The 22,449-nt window shown below is 42.7% G+C and overlaps 1 long non-coding RNA gene across 1 annotated transcript in view; it reads left to right on the forward strand.

Moving 5' to 3' along the window:
- Positions 1 to 21,656, forward strand: part of LOC125284561 — a 79,552-nt gene extending 57,896 nt beyond the window's left edge. Inside the window, exon 2 of the long non-coding RNA XR_007191896.1 lies at positions 21,326 to 21,656. This is a non-coding gene — a long non-coding RNA (uncharacterized LOC125284561). The remainder of the gene's footprint in view (positions 1 to 21,325) is intronic.
- Positions 21,657 to 22,449: the final 793 nt, after the last annotated feature.

The raw sequence follows: 22,449 nt of genomic DNA on the forward strand, positions 1-22,449 counted from the left end.
GCACCACGGACTAGGAGGATGTTTATTGTGCTAGTGTGTCACTAGTCTCAACTTGTTAAAACAAGGCAAGAGGACTTAAGCAAGTGTGCTTCAGGATTAGCCGTGTGGTGCAGCAAACTGGAGGCATTCACAGTTTAGAAGGAATGTTAATGAAAATGTGGCTCACATTAAAGAAAAATGACCAAAATGGTCATATTTAAAAAGGATCTCCAGACAATAGCACTGAAATACCACAAGGAATGTTCTAGAGAATGGAAGACAAGGATGTTGCCTAATCGACCTCTTAAAGAGAATGGTTAAAAAAAGACAGAGTGAAGACTATGCTATTATCACAATCACTGAGCGGAATAATAGGACAACAGAAAGCCTGATGGTGCCACTGCGGGTCTGGTTAGAGACAGAGCAGCAGAAAAGGGTTGCTAATCGACAAAGCTCCCCCAATCTTGACTATTGACCCTGAACAACCATTTTCCTCATCCCTGCATGCACTCCCCTAAGAGCAAACTCAGCAGGGGCATTTAACACTTGTACCAATTTTTAATCATCATTTTAAGTAGCTTCCATCGTCACTTTATTATCTACCTTTTTGCTGTATATAATCAAAAACATTTGTTTTTTTTAAATAAGATTGATGTGCAGTGAATCTTGAACATTTCACGGTGGGCTTTCATTAAGTACAATCAAGTAATACACAACAGAAAAGTTATAAATAACAATATTTGTTTGTGTAACATTTCTGTAGTTCCCTTTTGGACACATCTTTAAAGAAAACAATGTGAGGCAGAGGTTTCTGGAATATTCCTTCATCCCTTTTGTTCCTTGCACAGTGTTCTCAGATAGATCTTAACCACCTGTGAAAAAATATTTTTGACTAGCATTTCCCTATGGGCACCAGAGGTTTGTGTGATGAATGAAGTCTTTGAAAAAGGCCTGAAATTACACCAAACACAATGGAGATTCTATATCTGGACCACATCATTTTAGTGGGCGTTAGCTGCACGACATCACCAGAATCTGACAATGAACTCAAATGAACGATAAGTAGCATGGCAAGTAAAAGATAGCACAGTGTATTTTTAATCAAATTTGACAACCCATGGACATGAGATGACTGGAGGAAATGGTCCACCTACTTTAAATCATATTTTTTTGACTGGGGACTCTTTCATACCAACTGGGAAAAGTATATATTGGAAATCTAAAACTCTGCAATGGAAACAGCCAAACTTCTGTCTTCCCATCTTTAGTTCCTTGGAGATGTGAGGAGCAGGGATGTAGTGGAGGCTAAACGCAAGTAAACACAGTTTATCCACCTCTGAAATTTCAGAAATAGAGTTTATCCACCTCTTATTAGAGTTTATCCACCTATTGCAACTTTTAACATCCATCAAAAATGTATTATCTACATTCACAATATGTACACTCATCAACACTCTAGGAACCATTTAATACCACTGGTATTGTTATAAACATTGGACAATAACCTCCACCATCATCAAACATGTTCTGAATGCCTTTTTAAAAAATCTGATACCACATGGCGCAGTCCATCTCACCGTGATCACAGAATTCATAGTTTACCCACCTCTTATTTTACTACTACATCCCTACACTACTACATCCAGGAGGAGAGGAAGGAGCGTGGGGGAGGGGGGGGCCGAGTGGAGGTCCTGTAGATTTACCTCTAGGGATGCTGGAATGAAACAGTGTTATTATATAAATACCTCTACACTTTTGACTCCAGGAACTGACTTCCTGAGGTGTAGTCATTTAGGGACGTGATTTACAGTAACCGGACAGGCTTCTCTACTATTTTTTTCCCCTTTCTTTCTTTATCTCTGTCTGTCTTGCCCCCACCTTCACATGTTCCCGGATTCATACATCCAGAACGGATGTATCATTCTTTCCCTGGTTTCACCACTTGTGTCCTTGTTCTCCTTGGTCCTTTTATACATACACAGGAAGAGATGTGCACATTACCATGTATTTAAGCACATGTAAGTATAGTACTGCATGCTAACAGATTGATGTATTGCAGTATCATTTTCCATCAACATTTTGGAATTATGGCAACACACAATGCAGCACATATTATACCCATTTGGTCCACAGGGAGAGCCCTGTAGCACTACTCCTCTCCAAACCTTCCCAGACAATTAGACTCCAAAGGAGATAACAACATATTTCACTCAAAAGACAGACACTCTCAGCAGAAGAACAGACAGAGGAGCACAGATTTTGGTATGAAAAGAGTAAGACAAAGAAATGCCTGTTGGGCTTTGTGATCATGCTGGTATCCACCGCTTTCTAAGTGTGTGATGTTCCTACACCCTACAATTACTATTTACTAGAGAAACAGAGAGAGTGTGTGTGTGAGAGAGAGGGAGAGAGAGAGAGAAAGAGAGAGAGATTATTTATTTTCAAATGCAGAATGAACATAAACAACAAATGATGGCCTTGTCACTTCCATAGCGAGCATAGAAACAACAAAACACTTTTTCGATGTCTGAAAACTGCTATATGACTGGAATACACAGAGTGCTGTCACAGCTTTAACTGAGAGTTCCTCATACCCATCTGACAGACAAGGCTACCTTTATTTTGCATCTCAAGAAATCCTTTAAGTCTCTTGGGTCTTGTTGGCTGCTAATTTATTTCAGGAGACTGATTAGAGAAACCCTCCTAAATTTTCACACTACACAAAATATGCAAATTAAATTAATATTGAATGTAATAATTACTTTGCAGATTTTAATACACACAGCTGCTTTGTTACTTAAGCTATTAGCATTTCCCTACACATATTAGTGATCACTAATTAAAGTTATGAGAGGGTGTATGTATGATGTATGTGTGATGAAAGAAATAGAAAATGTGTGACTGTCTTTATGGTTCTGAAGGTGTATTGTGATTATGTCTATACAGGCTTTAAACCAGCCATGGCTTAGTACCAATAAATACATTATGTAAGAAAAAATAGGAAGTTTGTGATTCGTTAAATTGTTTTTGTAGTCTGTATTTTAAGATACGTTTTCATCACAATTCTAGAACCTCAAATAATCATGTTTCCAGGATTCTACCTTAGGAAAAAACACAAACAACTGGTCTAAATTGTGTGCATTTTTATTGTTACAAAACCAGAGCCAAAGCATATGGCCCGTGCTGAATCAACATGGTGTTTATGTGAAGAACAGGTGTTGCCGCATGTCTGGCAGGTGCTTGAGAGTGGGAATCTCTTCCTTTCAGACGCACAAAAAGGCAACTGTGTCCAAGAAGACTGAGGGAGAAAGAGAGAGAGAGAAAGAAAGAGAGAGAGAGAGAGTGACACTCCCACGGCCAGTACACTGTCATTCTGGATGGAAATGTTCCCTCTTTATCGTCCTGTGTAATTGCTGTCTTGTTTGGTTAAGAGATTAGGAGGTTGAACCTCTTTGTGTGGTCCCGCAGATTGAACAAACAGGGAGCTGGCAGGACTGCAGTGCTGTGAGCGGCACCATGTCGCTGGCTGTCCTGGGTCAGCCAATCCCACCACCCCCCACCCCCATCCTCCCCATCTTGAGCTGATCACAGAATGTCTGATGGGCCTACAAGCCAATCATGGCCATATGAAGAGCTTTGCTTTTTTCATGTGTCCGGGGGGAGGGGGGGGAGCTTTCTGATTCTGACCACTTCATTTACTTTGCTGAAAGGGTATTGCTGAAAGTGGTGAGTAAGTTTCACATTGGCTGTAATTGTACCATGTAGACAAGCTCTGGTCCTACCACACACACACAACTCGGGTTACTAGTATTAATAAAACATGAAATCATGACTTAACGAAATTAGGGTCAGGAGAGGGGTTGAAATAGTTCAATCATTTCCACTAGTAGTCAGTATCTGAGCCAGCCTTGTTGGCAGAGCCACAGATAGCTTCCTCCTCCGTGCTCGATGGCACAGTAAAAATCACTGTCTGTTTATTGTGTGTCCTCGGAGCTCTCTATCTGCGGCGGCCGCCATGGCAGCGTGTAAATCCAGCCGCCTCGGTCTTGACACCTTCAGGACGGCTCGGCAGGCCCATCACCCGCGGCCTGGCGCAGGCGGCATCAGCGCCACAGCGATGCATTATCATGAAGACAAATTTGCCCCGCAAAGCCCTCCAATCTCCCCATTCCCCACTCCTTATACCTCAGAGGCTTTTCTCTCTCTCTCTCTCTCTCTCTCTCTCTCGAATGGGGATGGAGGAGAGGGGAGAGAAGAAGAAGAAGAGAGGAAAAAAAAGGTAAATGAACAGCAGCTCTCTTGTCACGGGGGCCTCCAATCATTGTAGCGAAAGCTCAGGGATCATGTTTGATATTGTCAGATGGCCTGGAAAATTAAAAACCCAATTAAGGCAGCAGCGGCGGGGTCAGCTCCTCTGCATATCAAAAGCCCTCCTCTGGCTATTGGGCGCAAATTATATCCGTTAACAGCTCACTTTGCCCGGGCTGGAGCGCCACGGCACTTAGGGGAGTAATGAGTGCCTTCCCTCGCCCTCCTCGCTCCCCCCAACTCCCCGCTTCAAACGTAAACCTCTTGGGTTAAAGAAGGGAAAAGGAGAAAAAAAAGAACAAGAAATGAACAACTCATAATCAAATTGTCATTTTACCCACATCTACCTTCTAGCTATACACAGAGGTTCATCATGTGTATAATTAATTGAATACGAAAGGGAAGAACAGAGGACTAAAGAGAAATATTGTGTATTTGCTCTTAAGCAGAAATGTATCTCGCATCATATAACTCATATAACACCAAACCTGTAAAACAACCTCAGCGTCTACCATTTTTATTTATCTTTAAGAGATAGAAAAATAACAACCAAAGAGACTGAAGAGAAATCTCTCATCTCTGCTCCATTTTTTTTGTTCTCTGTGTTACCCACGATTCATTAATTCTTGTACAGTGGAGGAGAAGGACAGAGAGAAATGGCCAGCCAGGCTTAATGGTATTCGTCTCGGGCCAGGACATTAATATTCAGCCTAATGTCTCTGATAACAGGGCTCGGGGCGGTAAAGAGCTGCCGGCCCAGACAGCCTTATTAAGCTGCTGGAGTGGAATGATGCTCGCTCATGTTGGGGATCAAATGCTAGAGTACGCACACGTGCGCGCACACACACACTCACACACACACACACACACATACACTTACCACACATACACAAAAACAAAGCTACACACACACACACAGGGAAACACACTCATCCAGATACACACACATGTACATGCAACCCCTCAGACACACTGTCTTCTTTCTAGTGGAGCTTCTGAGGGCATCAGGCCTTTCCAATCAAATGGTCCCGTGGCATGTTTCTTGCCGTGACTATTTGAAAAACAAACACAGTTCTGGGGAGAGTGGCCTGGTTGTTTTGGGAGCAGCCCCCCAGCAGGCTTTTCTGCATGTGTATTATAGTTACACTGTAGGTGAGTGACATTATCAGGCTGTTCACATGTAAATCTTCATTTCAGGCCATTGAAAGCCCACTAAGCATCCTGCGTGTGTGTGGAAGAAACATATGGGGCTCAAGATATTTTTCTCCTTTTTTTCTCAGGCAAGTCACAAGTCTTCAACTTTGGGGTCCTTCCGCTTCATCTCATTTACATTTAATGACATGATAATACACATTAACAGACGATTTTAAATAATTACATCCTTACAATCAATTCCACCCCTTCCCAAATGTCCTGTTTCATGCCCCCCAAAACTTTCATATTTCTAATGGCAATAATAGAAAATGCCTTTCCCCAGGAAACAATATATAATAATATGTCAGCTGTTTGAAAAAAAGGGGGGAAAAGATTGAGCAATTTCCAAATGGCGACAGGGTGAATAGGACATTAAGTTCTTTTCTCTGGTGGTGGTGGGTATTTTTTCTGTCATTTGACAGGGTTTGCGGCGAGCAGACAGAAGCTAAAGACTCTGAGAGACAGCAGGCTGACAGCTCACCTGTCAAGCCAGCCGAGCCTAGCAAATAAGACCTTCTGTAATTCTGCCACAAATTCAAACGATCCGAGCCAGAAGACGGGTGGAGGGGCGGAAAATGTCCCTTGCCCATTCCTCGCCCGCTCACGCATGTACGTATGTATATGCCCATCTTGTTTTTGATTACATGTGTGCCGCCCCACAATAACAAGGAAAGTAGAGATAGACAGAGAGAGAGAGAGAGAGATGGAAAAGGGTATGGCAGAAAGGGAGAGAAAGAGGGGGATGAAGGGGTATTTTGCACAGAAAAATACAGGAGAAAAGCAGGAATTGGCAGATAGTCTGTGATAGGTAGAATGACAGTGAAAGTCAGAGAGCGCCCTGTTGACAGAAGAACTGTGCACAGAATGTTGATGGTTGGGAGAGACATGAGCCTTGTGAAATGCATTTATGCATGGCAAAGTTGCATTCCCAGCAGTGCAAGTGTATGGTGCAAAACAACACAAATTCCTTTTAGTTACTGTTTTTGAAAATATCCTTCAACAAAAACAAAAAACATATTTACATATTTCTAATTCAGATTTTACAGATACCCAGACATATTGATTGTGGTGAAGGAAGTATATTTTTTTAAAAAATAATATTTTCAAAGTCTGATGGATGTAATGTGTAACATATATCTGTGGGAGAGAGAGGGTCAGAAAGAGAGAGAGAGAGAGAAAGTCAGAGAAGATGCAACGCTTTACAAATGAAATCAAGGTTTTTTTTTTATATACTGTCCCTATTTTTCGATGTGCAATATTCAGTGAGAGAGCTACCCATGTGGAAGAATAAGCACAGCTCCCTTGTGTGCCTTTCCAAATCTATTCCTCACAGTTGCACTGTACTGGTCAAACAAATTAAATTACTGCAGCAGTATGTAAGTAATTTTATGTAAATTATAGTGTTAATGTTCTGCATCGCGCTGCCGGCAATGGGCTGGTTTTTTGTTCTGGTGGTTCCTTCTCTCCATCACAGCAGTCACCATCGGTAATGAACACGTACGTTTTAGAAGACTAGACTAAAATCTATTCTGCCCCCCAACACACACACACACACGCACACACACCAGCCCCCACTTCTCTTTTCTCTGTATACGCTAATAAGTATTCACTCTATCTGACTGCTTAGCTTGGGGGTTAACACAGTTGTGGGACTTCATAATAGTAGTCAGGAGGATATTTAAGATGCACATTCTCAGTAATGTCAGCTCCGATATTTCCAATCTGGAGCAGGATATTATTGTTGGTTTGTGGCAGGCCGAATCCCAAGTCAGTTCTCTGGTGACCACAAACGCTCGGCTCGCTCAGCGGGGAATACACACGCAGCCGGCACCAGCCTCTCTGCCCTCCAGAAATGATCCAAATGCAGAATGGAGCAGCCTGTGCTCTATGTGCTTTATTCTCAATGTGCATTTCTCTTGCTCACATAACATGCAAATGCACCAGCCCACATCTGACATTCTGGAACTATTAGAATACTTACACAACGCACAAATATATGAACATATATTGACTCTTTAGCACAAAAATGTGAACATTTCCTCACTTTTCACATATAGCATAGATTTCAATGCAGTGACTTATTTCTAAGTGATGCTGTCTGTGGTAGGCATTGCCTACAGTGTGGGATCTTTCACATCTGCCTCCATTCACACTGTGTCAGTTCTCCTCTGAAAGAGCTCGCTACGATTTATGACGACACAGGAGAGCCCGAGATTTACACCTGGTTTTTCTTGCAGTAATCTCTCAAATTAAGAAGTGTATCCTTGCATTTCATTAAATCCTGGTTAATGAGATTACTGTCTCTCCCCAATGAGGTGTGATGATGGAGTGTCCTGTGCCACAGAGCATAAATTAGCTTGGTAGGGTTAAACGCTGGAACTAACTCATGTCTCAACACGGACCTCTGCCTGGTACCCAACATTAACCGACAAAAATACCAAACCAGATCTGCCTTGATTTTATTGCCCTCACATAGAGGTCTTCGTTCAATAACAGTTTGAAAGGGTGCATTATATCTCTTTACATTTGTTTTTTTTTCATCTGTCAGTCAATGGGTATAGTTCATCTCACACTTTGACAGAGAAAGAGAGAGAGGGAGGCAGCATAAGCAATATCATAAAGTCAGGGAAACCAATATTGGTCTAAATTAATGCTGAACATATATGCAGAACACATAGCTGTGAGTCTGGTCCTGTCTTCTCAGTCGTAAAAAAAAGCTCTGACAGAGCTATTTAGAAAGAACACAGGATTAATAAAACCGGCGATAAAAAAAGAGGGCGTAGACACTGTCGAGCAGTTGCAGTTAATTACAAGAGGGGCCAAACAGTGAAGAAGGCAGCACTTTTTCTTTCCCCATCAGATAGTCACTTTTCTTTTTCTTTGGGGGGAAAGAGCAGAGAGAGGAGAATAGCCATGGTGATAATGGGTTTGATACATACTCTGCCAAAAAATGATATCACGGTAATGAGGTGGCTTGGAGGGCTCATGCATTTTGTAAGAGGCATTTCCAATGTATTAGTATAATTACCAGTGATGAGAAAACTAACTGAATTTCCTCTCACGAGTTCATTTGAGCTTGGTGAAATTACACCACACACACACACACACATACAAGAAAAAGACAGTGTGAGAGAAGGAGAATTATGGAGCCTTCCAGAGAGAGTTCATGCCTGATTTGATCATAGTTGCTAATTGGATGATCATTTTCATAAAGCCTTTCAAATGTCTGACAGTTTCTGTCCTTCATTTCTTTTCTCTCTCTCTTCCTATCTCTCCCTCTCTCTCTCTAAGTTAACGGCCCCCCCATTCCAAGCAAGCCAAACCCACCATCGGGAGCGAGAGTTAGCAGAAAAATCCCCAGTATCCCCAGCCGGAGCGTCCACAGGTGTACGAGTGGCTCATTTTCAAGCCGCCGCTGTCCCTTTAATTAGTAGTTTTCCCCCTCAAGCCGTAACGAGAGAGGCTCTCTCCCAGTAATCATCTGAATGGGGGACCTGCGGGGTGAGATCGCACTGCGCTTCCTCATCCTGTCAACCCAAACTGTGTGGCGCTGTGGCTTAATGAAGCCGAAAACAAGGCTGTGGGTGAGCACACCAGCTTTGCATGTGACATGTGTACAGGGGAGCATGTTACAGTGTGTATATGTGTGTGTGTGTGTGTAAGTAAGTGTCTAAGGGGTAATCTGTGGCTACAATGAAAGTAATGTGTGTGGGTGTGCAAGGGGTAATATGTGGTCACAGTGGAAGTGTGTGTGTGTGTGTGTGTGTGTGTATATCTATGTGTGTGTGTGTGTTTGTATGAAACAACCCATAACATGGGTCTATTGGTGCTATGGGGGAGAGTGTTAAAGCTCGGGGCAACAGTAAGGGCCTGCTGATCAATCCATTCCTCATCATCTGTATCCCTAACCACAGGGAGCTGTGAATCTTGTGTTTGCGTGCGTGCGTGTGTGCGTGCGTGTGTGTGCATGTGTGGGTGTGTGTGCATGTGTGGGTGGAGTGACTGGTCAGCAGATGGTCACACCTCAGTCACACCTTCCTCTCGGAGTCGGTAATGAGCGAGGCGAATGGGGAGCCCTCAGTGTGACAAAAATCACACCACACTCTCACAATCGTCCTCGTGCCTCTCCAGCACCACACCACCGAATGTCCCCTACTGCCCATCGTCCAGGCCCCAATACACACATGAAACAGCCAATTAGGACCTCCACATGCAGACAGACTGCAGGTACCAGAGGATTAGACAGAAATATGGCAGATAAATGAAACACTAATCATGCCACCCTAACCACAGCAATAGAATGGTATGCCATCAAAACAGTGGATCACATGATCACCCTTTTCTACCTGTGGTGTTCCATTTGTAATTTTTCAGTTATATTAAATTCTGTTGAAATTTCACTTTAGATTTTATCACACAGACATTTTGAAGGAGGACTAAATGTATGATCATGTTTCATAGTATCAGTTGTTCCTAAACTGAGCTGAATCCGGTTTAAAGTGTTGTGTTATTTGTATGGTTGATGGGATGAGATATTCTCTGTGGCTGATGAGGCAAACAGCATAAGGCGGTTACCTCCAGGAAGAGGAGAGGGAGGTTGGGCTGGGGGGGGAGGGGTCGTGGGGGATGTCAGGGTTGTTAAGGAGATGAGGAGATGCAGGATTTGGGGCTGGGGCGGAGGTTGGAGGATGGGGTGGTGGTGGTTGGGGGGGGCACGGAGAACAGCACAGATGTGCAGGAGGGCCCCAGGCGAGACAGTCATTACGGCGCAAACTGCTCTGCTGCTTACTCAGGGAGAAGGGCTCGTGATGGAGGAGTGTCACGGATAGCCCAGAAAGCGGTGGAACATCTGGACGCGTGCCGTCCCCCTCGTCCCCGACGCGTGGGGGCTTTCCTGCCAGCTTTCTCTCCAATGTTTATGTCGACAGGCTCTGAGTTCGGTGGGAAAGACGAGCATCCGAGCACACTAACCAAATTATGCACGTGGTCGGATTAAGCGCTTAAAGTAAACATCGGATATCACAAGTTACGTTGGGGACGGCTACAGAATGCACGCTGCTGTCTTTCTCGCAGCCCTATCATTACGCTGCAGCAGGTTATTTTGCTAAGCGGTGAACCCGCCACTTTAGTTTCTCGCACACCTTAGCAATGACAATAATGAGAGCCTGAGACAGCGCACCTGATAGGAGTTGATCGGTGCACCTCCTTGACGAAAGAAGAGAGAACTAAAGGCCTCATTTGGGGTAGCATCATCAGAGAACCACCCCACCTCTGAAGTAGACATTTCTGGAGGTAGCATTAGAAACAATGAAATAAATAAATACATAGTCTGGCATTTCAGTGATTCATCCGGCTAGAGGATTATCCAGTGAGTCTTAAATGACCTCATGTTCATTTCCCTATCTCTGCACATGACAGAGCCTTTACTTATTGTGCCAATACCAAACAAAATGATCCTTGATGGAGATTAATTCATCAACCCTGGTTCAAAATAAACTTTACATCCCAATAAATCCACATGGAGCACCAAACACTGATCACATCAGGTCTTTTTTCTTGAAATATGAGCAATAAAACAAACAATTATGTAAAAACGGTCTCTAGCTACATTAGTGGTTATTACTGGTTATGGGTGGAGAGTAAAAAAAAATGGTGCGTGCCAAGTATCGACCATCTGGCTATAGCCCAAGCTAGCCTGAACAGAACAATTGCATTCATTAGGTTAATTTATCATGGTGGTAAGCTCAATTTACCTTTGCTTCTGTGAGGCACGCTCATTAAGATTCTGCCTGGTTTTACCTCAGGCCCACTTGTAATCTTTCACACATGGTTCACACATAGGAGCAGATAGGGTTATCGGCCCGGCCTAAAACTGTTTAAATAAAGGAAACGGGGGAAAAGGGGGGATTATGGAGGCAAATGACACCGAATGAAGGATGTTTAAAAAATGCCGGTGGAAAGAAAGGAAGAAGAGGCGGTTGGGGAGAAGAGCGCTCTGCTCTGCCCTGCCTGCCTGCCTGCCTGCCTGCCTGCCTGCCTGGGCTTAATGGTGTGGTGGGGGCCGTGCTGGAGGCACGTGACTAAATGTATTCTGATAACTGAACAGCAGATGTCTCGCATGGAGCCCCTTTGTTGCCTGAACAGCAGGAACCTGCACTTCTGTGGGCTCACTTCACACTGCATTCATTTGCCTGCCAGCTGCCAATTTAAGGGGAGAGAGAGAGAGAGAGAGAGAGAGAAAGAGAGAGAGAGAGAGTCTTTTACTCTGCTGGCATGTCCCAGAGAAAAGCCATGGTCCTCAAAGGCCCTGGCAATTAGTGATCTGCATAAGAACCCACACCTTCAGACACAAAGGGACAGAGGGGCCCAGCCTGTCCTCTCAGTTGTTTGAAAAGAGAGGTGCAGTTTGCCTTGCACCACGGGCATGAACTTTCAAACTGAAACTAACATCTGGGAACTCAGAAGTTACTGTAAATCCTACCCACAATGTCTGTTATGCCTAATTATTACTGAATGGAGTAATATTTTGGTATTTGGTGGTGCCCAGTGTTTGGTATTTGGCATTCAGTGGTATTTGTTGATGCCTGCATCAATGGCTTTTCATTTTATCTGGTTATGTTGCTGATCATATCATAAACGAGTCACAGCAACGAAGAGGAATGACCAAAGAATGGATTGATACTTATGTAGTATTTATTGGTATTTGGCATTTGGTTATGTTGCTCATTGGATCATAAACGGCCACAACAATAAGTGGATTTACTGAAGAATGAAGGGGTATTTGTTAATGCCCACATCAGTGCTTTGCGTTTTGTCAGGTTTGGTTGTTGATTGGTCACTGTGGGAAATCCCCTGCCTATAGCATAAGGAATTTAACATCTCTCCTGTGTATATCTGGAAAACTAGTGAAAATACATTCACATTTGATTTACTCACATTTACTTAATATAAATATATAAGGATTTAACTTGAGGATTAATCACATTTCTCCGAGCTTAAGCTATATCCATTCCAGACATGGGCTGTAACTGGTTTTGGTATATTCAAAGTCTTCAGTACTGGAATAGACAGTCCAACTAGGGACAAGTCAATACATTCGGACTACCACAAAAAATATTTTTGAGGTCACCAACAAGATGATACAATCTAAACCAGCAGTGTTTTTGATATCCCATTAATGAAGAAAAGCTTGAACAGTTGGGAAACTAGAGTCCATTTCAGTCCAAATGCTTTGGAAACAAGATGTAGGCTACCATCTATTTGACCAAGATAAGATAGATAGGACTTTATTCATCCCAGAAGGGAAATTCAAAATGTCCAGTAGTGTACAAAAACACAATGACATAACAACATTTCCACTCATAATCATTCATACAAATAGACATGGAATTGATAAATATATTAAGTGCATAAATAGAGATTTAAAATGAACTTAAAAATCATCCATATCAGAGCACAGTCCAGTCGGGTTGCTAAGGCAAATATAGTGGGTATAGTGGAGGCAAATATAGCGGGTGTATGGTTATATGTGTGAAATATTAAGTTAGCCAGTCATTTATCCTATAATAATAATAGTAATAATAATAATAATAATAATAATAATAATAATAATCTTTATTTATATAGCACTTTTCAAAACAAAGTTACAAAGTGCTGTACAATATCAACATAAATGAAAATGCAAATAAGACATAATAATATAACAATCAAATAATATATAATAATTCAATTAGAACTTAACATAAATTTGAAAAAGGAAAATAAACACTGCAATAAAACTTGACACTGAAATAAAACTTAGGATACTGAAATAAAACTTGACACTGAAATAAAACTTAATAAACTTAACACAAAATGAAGTATACTTAAACAAAACTAAGGAAGGCTTGCTTGTAAAGATGAGTTTTAAGGAGGTATTTAAAAGAGCATACTGACTTGGCTGACCTGATTTCATCAGGCAGGTCATTCCACAGCCTAGGTGCCCTGACACTAAATGCTCTCTCCCCTTTAGTTTTGAGATTGACCTTAGGAATTGTTAGGAAACCACTACCAGATGATCTTGAAGTACGCACAGGTGTATAAGGTACTAGGAGATCAGATATGTAGTTGGGAGACAGGCCATGTAGAGCTTTAAAAGTAATCAGAAGAATCTTAAAATCAATTCTAAAGCTTACTGGGAGCCAGTGCAGTGAGGCTAAAACAGGAGTAATGTGATTACAGTACTTTGTCTTAGTAAGAAGCCGGGCAGCTGAATTCTGAACAGTTTGAAGTCTCTTTATAGATTTTTGGTTCAGACAAGAAAAAAGACTATTGCAGTAATCCAGGCGTGAAGAAATAAATGCATGTATAATGGTCTCAGTGTCTTTAAAAGTTAAGATGGAACTAATCTTGGAAATATTTCTGAGGTGATAGAAACAAGACTGTATGAGCTTTGTCATGTGACGTTCAAAGCTTAAATTACTGTCAAACCAGACACCAAGATTCTTTGTAACAGGTTTTACACAGTCTAAAAATTGAAAGGGACCTAAGGATGGTATCATTTGTTTCACTATGGGCTGGGATCCAATGATGAGGACTTCTGTTTTGTCAGAATTCAACTGGAGGAAATTGTTTGACATCCAGTTTTTTATGTCACAAAGACATTCATTTAAGGAATTCAGCATACTAGGATCAGAGGAACTAATGGGCAGGAACAGCTGTGTATCATCAGCATAGAAGTGGAAGGAGACACAGTGTTTCTGGATAATGTGCCCAAGAGGAAGCATGTATAAACAAAATAAGATTGGTCCTAAAACTGACCCTTGAGGTACCCCATACTTGACAGGAGAAAATGAAGATGTGTAACTGTTTGCAGAAACACAAAACTTCCTATTTGACAAGTAAGATGAAAACCATTGTAAGGCTGTACCAGAAATTCCCACCCAATGTTCCAGTCTATGCAGCAGTATGCTGTGATCAATAGTGTCAAGGCTGGGCGCTTAAGATCAAGAAGTACAAGGACAGAACACATGCCATCATCAGCTGTTCTTAAAAGGTCATTTGTAACTTTCAGCAGTGCTGTCTCAGTGCTATGATACTTTCGGAAACCAGATTGTAGCTTTTCAAAAAGATTATTATTTTCCAGTGCAGAGACAAGCTGCTTAGACACTAATCTTTCAAGAATCTTTGATACAAATGGTAACTTGGAAATATGTCTGTAGTTTTGAGGTAGAGATCGATCAAGCCCTGATTTCTTTAGCAATGGGCTCACACTTGCAGTTTTAAAGTAATCAGGGACAATGCCATTTAATCCTAACATTAATCCAAACATTAATTAATTAACATTCATTTAACATTAATCCTAGTTATCTAACTTATTGGTCGGGTTTAAACATATGATTAAAGGATTGTCAAAATAGATCAGAATCTTTGCTTATGCCACAACACCATACAAATATGTTAGGCAAGGCTACTGCTGCTAATGTCTTGTGCTAATGTTAGCAGGGCTAACCTACCAAAACTGTATTGGGTCTGCAAGCCAACTGAACTGTGCTATAAAAAGTTCAATATAGACTTACCTGACTTCCCAAATAGCTTTTACCTGCAAATATCACACCAGGCAGTCAATCCATCCACTAAGGTCTTACCAGAGAGCTGGTGATATATCTACAAACATTGAATGTTCATCTTTAACAACTGAACAGGACTTTTAGTGGAGCGCCTGTGTTTACGATACTATACTCTCTAACAATGGGATTGCCATCTTGTCTCAGTTTAAGAATTTGCACTAATGCACTACTGAGGGTTTTATGTCATAGTACTGACAAACTGACTGTTGGTGAGGTTAAATACAAACATTTGCAGGAATCATGGATTGTTCCAGTAACATGGCTAAATTCAGTCTTCTTGAGTTGAGTACACAGTACTTACTTAGACATTAATGCAAGTCACAGATAGCCTACATCTGGAGGATATTTGCCATTCCTCTCACATTCAGTGTTCATTATTCTGCCTGGTAACCTGTTAAATAAAACACCCTATTTTCTCAAGCACACAAACTCATCAGTTCATTAACGCCTCTGTGAAAACAAATTCACACTCCATCGCTAAAAGCACGAGCTGGAGGTATGATCAGGAGCTGAGAGTGTAGGCTGGCACATCTTCTAATGCTCTGATTCACCTGCTACCTATGAGCACACTGTGAGCCAAATCACATCTCAGCCCCACATTCAACCCTGGGAGGTCACACAAGCAGTTTAGCTAAATTTTCTTTCAACCTGAAACTTCTGAGGACTTGGCCAGTTTTGTTGGCTGCGAGAGCTTTGCTTTGCCTCGGATTTGAAATATCCATCCCTTCACTGACCTTGTTCTACCTCTTTTCAACGATAATTGGGTTCTGTTTCGTTAAACCTCCACTAACCCTTTTTGTCATCATCACCGTTTTCAAAGCAAGCTTAGAGAACTGATTGGGGTGTTGGCACATTTTGGAGAATCACTGGCCCATTATTGTAGCTGTGTAATGCATCAAGATTGGAGGGTTCTTTTTTCCACTTAAGATAAAGCATGTAATGCAAGGGAGAAGCTGACTTCACCAAATTGTTCTCACTTGTTATAAGAACAAAAGCCCGGCACATATTCCTCTCTCCCTCTCTCTCCCCCCCCCCTCCAGTGTCATCTCAGTACAGCGCATGCGAGGAATAAGAATATCCCATTTCACCAGTTGGGAATGATAAAAAGTTTTTGATTAAGGCTAGGGATGTTCTATTTCATTCGGATGCGGAAGCAGCTTCGAGAGAGAGAGAGTGTGAGTGAGAGAGCGCGAGAGGATTAATCTTAAGGCAGTCTTTTTACTGCCTCTCAACTCTCCTGCCAGCGATTGGAAGTGCCGCCCTGTGAATAATGGTATGTCCATCAGCCAGGATCTCGTGCACAGATTGGGATTTTCTTGGGGGGATAATACAAAGCAAGGGGACAATAGATGATTCATAATATACACTTTTAGCCTAGCGATTTCCGCTATTGTATGGGAGGGAGGGTATTAGACCGATCCTGCATTGCTGAACCCGAACATGACAGCAAGCATTGTCACTTTTACATCTCAGAAAGGGTGCAATCCTCAGTTTATAAATACACACACAATTACGCTGAAAAGCCCGATATTCAAATATCAGCGCCCACTCCTTGGAGAAGTTGTCATACCAGGATTTGGCTTGAAAAATACTTCCATGGCCTCGCAATACATTTACTCTGATTTCCCCAAAGATCAGGGTCCTTTTACAATCCTGCACACGGTTTTGACACTTATCCCCTTTAAGCCACAGTGGTGCTGCTGCTGCTGTTGTCTGCCAGTGGAGAAGCTTTTTGTTTTTCAGGGGAGAGTGGAATGGGCGCTCCCCTAACAAAGTTGTCTGGGTGGCGGCCATGTGAGCAGCACCTGTCTGTGGGAGGAACTGGCGATTTAGAGCAGGCCGACATCCATCAGTGGTTCAATTTGATATTTAATTTGGACTTTTATGGGCCTTACAGGCTGGCTGATGCCATTTCTCAGTCTCGGAGCCCTCCAATGGGATGGGGCATAAATTCCTCCCAGCCCTATAGTGGTGTAGGGTCTAGCCTGGGCAAGCAGAGATTTACAGTGCATGGTGGACAGGAGCCTATATTGCGCATCTCTATGGGTGACTGCTGACTGGGACTTCATTCTGGTCATTCAACCTTTGAAGTCATTCCATGCCCTAATACCTAAGTCTCAGCTATATGTAAATATCACCTGTCTTTTTAACATAACCAACCTATGACAAATGTGATCTTATTAGAGATGCTCTCACCATGCACGGAGGGCTGTTCATTCAGTCCTGCTGGAATTCATCTAAATGGGAAACTGCTGATCATGCTGCTGCATGTGTCTTCGTGCTGGGAAAAGGCACATCTGAGCACATCGATTAATTGAGCATTAATCTAAGGACTTTGCAGTATTATGGAAAATATTTTTTATTTTTATGAGTTATGCTGTAGGTGGGGAAAGACGGGCAATATTCCAGTAGGGTAATTTTCAAGGACCAGCGCATAGTTTTATAAACTAATCCCCTCCTAATAGTCCTTTTTAATGTAATTTATTGGTTCCTTCATTACCCTTTTTGTATTAGTAATTATTTCTAAAATACCAAAGAGCCATCTTTTCTTTCTTGGTCTTTCTTGGCGGCTGATTTATCACTTGGTTCTGGCCTGACGCTGTCTTGGCGAGGTGTGACATTTCAAAATATTTATAGCTCCTGCACATTAAAGCCCTTTCTCTGAAGGTGACCGTCCACTCTTCCCACACAACGTTAATTAATGGATTCTCTGCTTGTTCAACTTTGCTGTTATTTAGCTACGGCCGAGTGCTACTCTGATCTGATGGGAGGTTGTTGGTAGCTAAGGAAATGGCTCATAAACATATAGGCTCTTTTCCCTTTCACCTCAAAGACACATTGCAGAAGGTAGGATGGGAGACTGTTCCATGCCAAAGCACCAAATCTTTAATATTTTATTGATCTGATCTAAACCTTCTGCCCAAAGTGGCAATTAAAATTCAATTAAACTGACTGAAAGCATCATATTAAATTTCAGCCCTTTACGAGCTTCCAGATAATGCTGCAGGACAAATCTTGAATATAATCACACTCTTTTGAAATTATATTATCCAGTTCATCCACAATAAAAGTGACACTTTTAGGTATACTTCCAATATTTTTTAAATATAATCCTCTAATGAACACATTTTATAGCCTTTAAATCAATTATTATTGGGTATTTTAATAAAGTGAATTGGGAAGCTATTGTTTTACACACTGCATGAGAAATTATTGGAATTCTGCGCTGCCAACCATATCCAAATCACTGTCTCTTCCTCCTCCCCCAAAATTGTAATGCCCTGCTGAAAAACATGCCCTGGGATGCACAGCGATTGTGTTACTGTTTCCTTGCTGTTATGACTACCATAGAACTGTTCCTGGAGACAAATTTTCTTTTTACCTACCATAGAGTATATAGTGGCAAGTAAATATGAGGGCAAATTATCTCTGGCCTCCTGTCAAAATACACCTTCCATGATCTTGTCCTACAGACGAGATCGTCCTATGTGTATAAATCGACACATAAATGTGCACCGTTAAAGTGCCATTCTTTCAACGTGATCTCAGTATGAAAATGACATTCTGTTAGGGAGTCAGTTTTAAACAGAGCCCTCAAGTCACTTGGCTTTATGCCTCTCTCAGGTACAGTATGCTCACGGTTCACAGAGAGAGAGAGAGAAACGGCTGTCGCAGTATGCCATTTGGAGAAACATTTCAACATTCAACATTTCATTAAAAATGCACAATAGTATATCATGCAGAAAGCATACACTCCATAGATTAAATAAAAAATAATAAACAGGATGTTCAATCCACAGCTGGGACAACTATTCATGTCACACAATTATCGGTGTGTGCTTATGTGGAACCTCACAGTTGCAGCCAATGATGTTTCCCCTCCCCTCTGCTGTGGCCCTTGGTTGCCATGCTTCCTAATGTGAGCTGTATCATAATAACAGTTTGCGTGCTGTGGGGAGAAGTGAGAGCTTGTTATTGCGGAGCCTCTCCTGCTCTGTTTTGGGGCTCATATCTGTTTGCTCTACCTGATTATTCGCCCCAGCTCTCTCAGCAGCCCCTGCTCCCACCGTGGCGATAAAGATATTCATTTACTCCATGTGAGAATATGAGAATCTTGTTCAACTTGGTCCCAAATGACTTCTGGGGGCTGCAACACACGGCATGAAATATTCATCAAGGCTTAAACGCAGTAAAATGCCTGGTTGATGTACCAAAATAAAAAGTTAAGGGTGGATTGTTTGTTCTGGGCACTCCATCCAAGCCATCTACATCCATTTGACTGCAGGACTAGTAAATAACAATAACAGAGGGGAAAAACAGTGACAGTTCATTAATTGACAGAGAGCAGTGAAGGGAAAAGTGCCTACCATGTGGGGCACATTCCAGTCCCAAAATACCAACACTGATGCAACCCCCGTCTTGCCTAATTGTCAGATTCATAACACGTCTGGCCTTTGTGAATGAAAAGCTTGGCACACGGGTGCTGGCACACCTCCACCGGCTCATCCTGAGGGAGCTAGGGCAAGAGTGGGCGGAGAGGAGGAGGGTGGAGGAGTGGAGAGGGAGCTGGGTGGTAATGGTGGTGGTTGGGGTAAAATATGGAGTGGATGATGCTGTGTGGTGGTCTCTCAAAGGCATTCTCCTGGTTAAAAGGGCAAAATGAGATGCGAGACTCGTCGCTGCCCCCCACCCCCACTCCTCTGTCATGTCTGTGGGCGCCGGTGCCGTCCTCTCCTCTCCTCTCCCTTTAATTTTGTTTGAGTATATGGCTCACTCATCTCGGGTTTTATTGACTCAATCTCGGGGAGCGTCGCAGCCACCGCTCTCCGTAACACGGTCACCGTAGCCGTGGCAACTCAGGCAAGTTCTTGATTTCGGTACTCAGTAATTTAAGGCCTTTATGGAATTGCAATTTCAGGGCTCACTGCTTGTTTTTCTAAAATGTACTCAAGGAATTAGTTACTCCAGCCACAAATCAGCTGAATTTATGCACAGTTGTAATACAGTTTATGGCCTCATGGTACATTGCTTCAAAAACAGCAGATGTGAAATTATGATAAATTTAATGAGGGCTTTTCCCCCTCTTCACTCTCTCTCCTCTGGCCTGATGTAGTGGAGTAGAGAGGGATGTGGAGCGTGTTTACTTACCCCCATACAATACATTTAATGTCTTAGTCAGGGCCGCTGACAAAACCTGATTAATGCCCCTCGTCCCTTTCATTAAAGATAAGACTGGCACTGCAGTCAGGAGATAGAAAGCATGCCATAAATCTCCAGCTAAAATGAGCAGTCAAATAATCACTCATCAGAAATGAAATCTACATACATTAATACTAACAGCCGGCCTGCCTGCCTGCCATAGACGTAAACATGAGCCCCCGAACATCCTAATGTAGGGTGAGGGAGTGGGGGAATTGTGGTGGCTTTTTTTTTGAGGGGGGCTTGGAAAAAAGGATTGTGGCCAGGAGTTAGGAGATGTGTGGAGGTGGGTAAGGGGTGGTGTCTTCGTGTAGGAGCAGACACGTGCCCCAGCCAAGCAGACGGCACGTCATTAAGCTAAGAGCAATGAGCGCAGTTGGGGGACATAGGGGTGGGGGGTTGGGGCTAGACAATTAAGAGGCGCAGAGGAAGGACATAATGTTGATCCATTCTTACAATTAATCAGCACGTGCATTAGACAGTGATGGGTGACCCCCACGCCGTTCTAACAAAATGATTTTTCATCTCGTGTTTGGGACAGCTCCCGAGCCCTAATATGCCTCCGAGGCGCTCCGACGGAACCCTGTCATTTATTCTGGCCGGGCCCATGACAGCCACCAACCTGTCTTCGGCGCGGGGAAAAAAAAGAACATTATCTGTGCTCCCGAGACGTTTTGCACCGGGGCTAAGCCTATGAGTGACGATAATAGACAGCCAGCAATGTAAGACTATGATAATGCTCTCTCTCTCCCTCTCCCTCTCCCTCTCTCTTTCTCTCTCTCCTTTCCACCATCACTATCTCCCCCTCTGCCCCTCCCTTTCTCATGAACGAGAGACCTCCCTCCACTGTGTGGCATATGTGCAGATAAAACATGCGTGGAAAATTAAAAATAAATACATTGTCTGATTGCTCTTTGTTTTGCAGCTAAGGAAAGACAATTATATCTTCATAATGAAACCGAGCATTTCTAAACAGACTCCTACTCTCTTCTCTCTCTCTCTCTCCCTCTCTGAAACCTCCTTCCTTCCTCTCGCAGTTCAACATATGGCAGGAACAGGATGAGCCGCTATCTCTGCAGCGGAAATTATGGAGAATTCATTCTACATTCACCAGGAAAGTCACACACAATTAGAGCCGGTATCAAACCAGAACAGACGACCAAGCCTAAACGGCGCGATCGCAGGAAGGAATGTCTAATATTATCAATCCCTCATTCCTAAACACCGAGTGTTTTATTGAACTCTGCCTGGTGACAAATCGTACATCTGTTGCCTGCAGTCACCCCTTCTTTTTCAATTTCCATCCTTGACACAGTCGCACCTCTGTGGTGCCACTTTGGAATAAAACCTGCGATTGTCCTCTGTCCACTGCCCTGCTCTTGTTATTCTCTCCCTCCATATGCTCGCGAGGGTCACCTGTGTCCTTTGCCTCTACTGGGTCAGTCATTAGTGACTTCATTAAGCCCTGACTGGAATCATCTGGCTGGAACAGGTAGAGCTCCTTCCTCGTCTGTGGAGAGGTGGCAATATGCTCCCTGTTATTCCGGCCTCATTTGCGCCAAAAAGCCCCGGCAATGAAATCCGTTCGGCTGAAGCTCATTGCGTTAAGTGTGATCTCGGGTCCTTGCTAGTTAGGGCCACTGACAAGAGCAAAGACCTGGCACTGATTAGGCAGCTGGGCGAGTAGATGATGCGGCTTCCCCTGTGTTATTTATTTCAAAACATTCCAAGCAGGTTAATTAGCTCATAGAGATCTTCTTATTGAGCTGGAGTTAAGCAAATATTATTTAAAAAGAAGCTGCTACTACAATTATGGGAAAATACACTTAATACATGGCTTAAGTGAGGGCCTGCCTCTAAGTGCACTCATCCCGTTGCTAAGTCTCAGCACAAATGTGCGCATACATCAGCCGCACGACACCTGCAGTTTAGGATGATGTATGAGCAATGCCTATTTATTATGTGGCCAGCACTCCGCATGGTGTGGGATCTTTGTATGGTGCCGCCTGTCAAGGTTGCCACTTAGCTGTTTGAGACTAATGATGTAAATATGAATATTAACAAATGGCTTTTCATCACGGCCAATCTTTCATCATCATCATCATCATCATCATCACCAGCATCATCGCCGTCATCCCTCAGCATTGTGGAAATGGAGGTC

The sequence above is a fragment of the Alosa alosa genome, chromosome 19 (assembly GCF_017589495.1).
Source record: "Alosa alosa isolate M-15738 ecotype Scorff River chromosome 19, AALO_Geno_1.1, whole genome shotgun sequence".
Classification (NCBI taxonomy): domain Eukaryota; kingdom Metazoa; phylum Chordata; class Actinopteri; order Clupeiformes; family Clupeidae; genus Alosa; species Alosa alosa.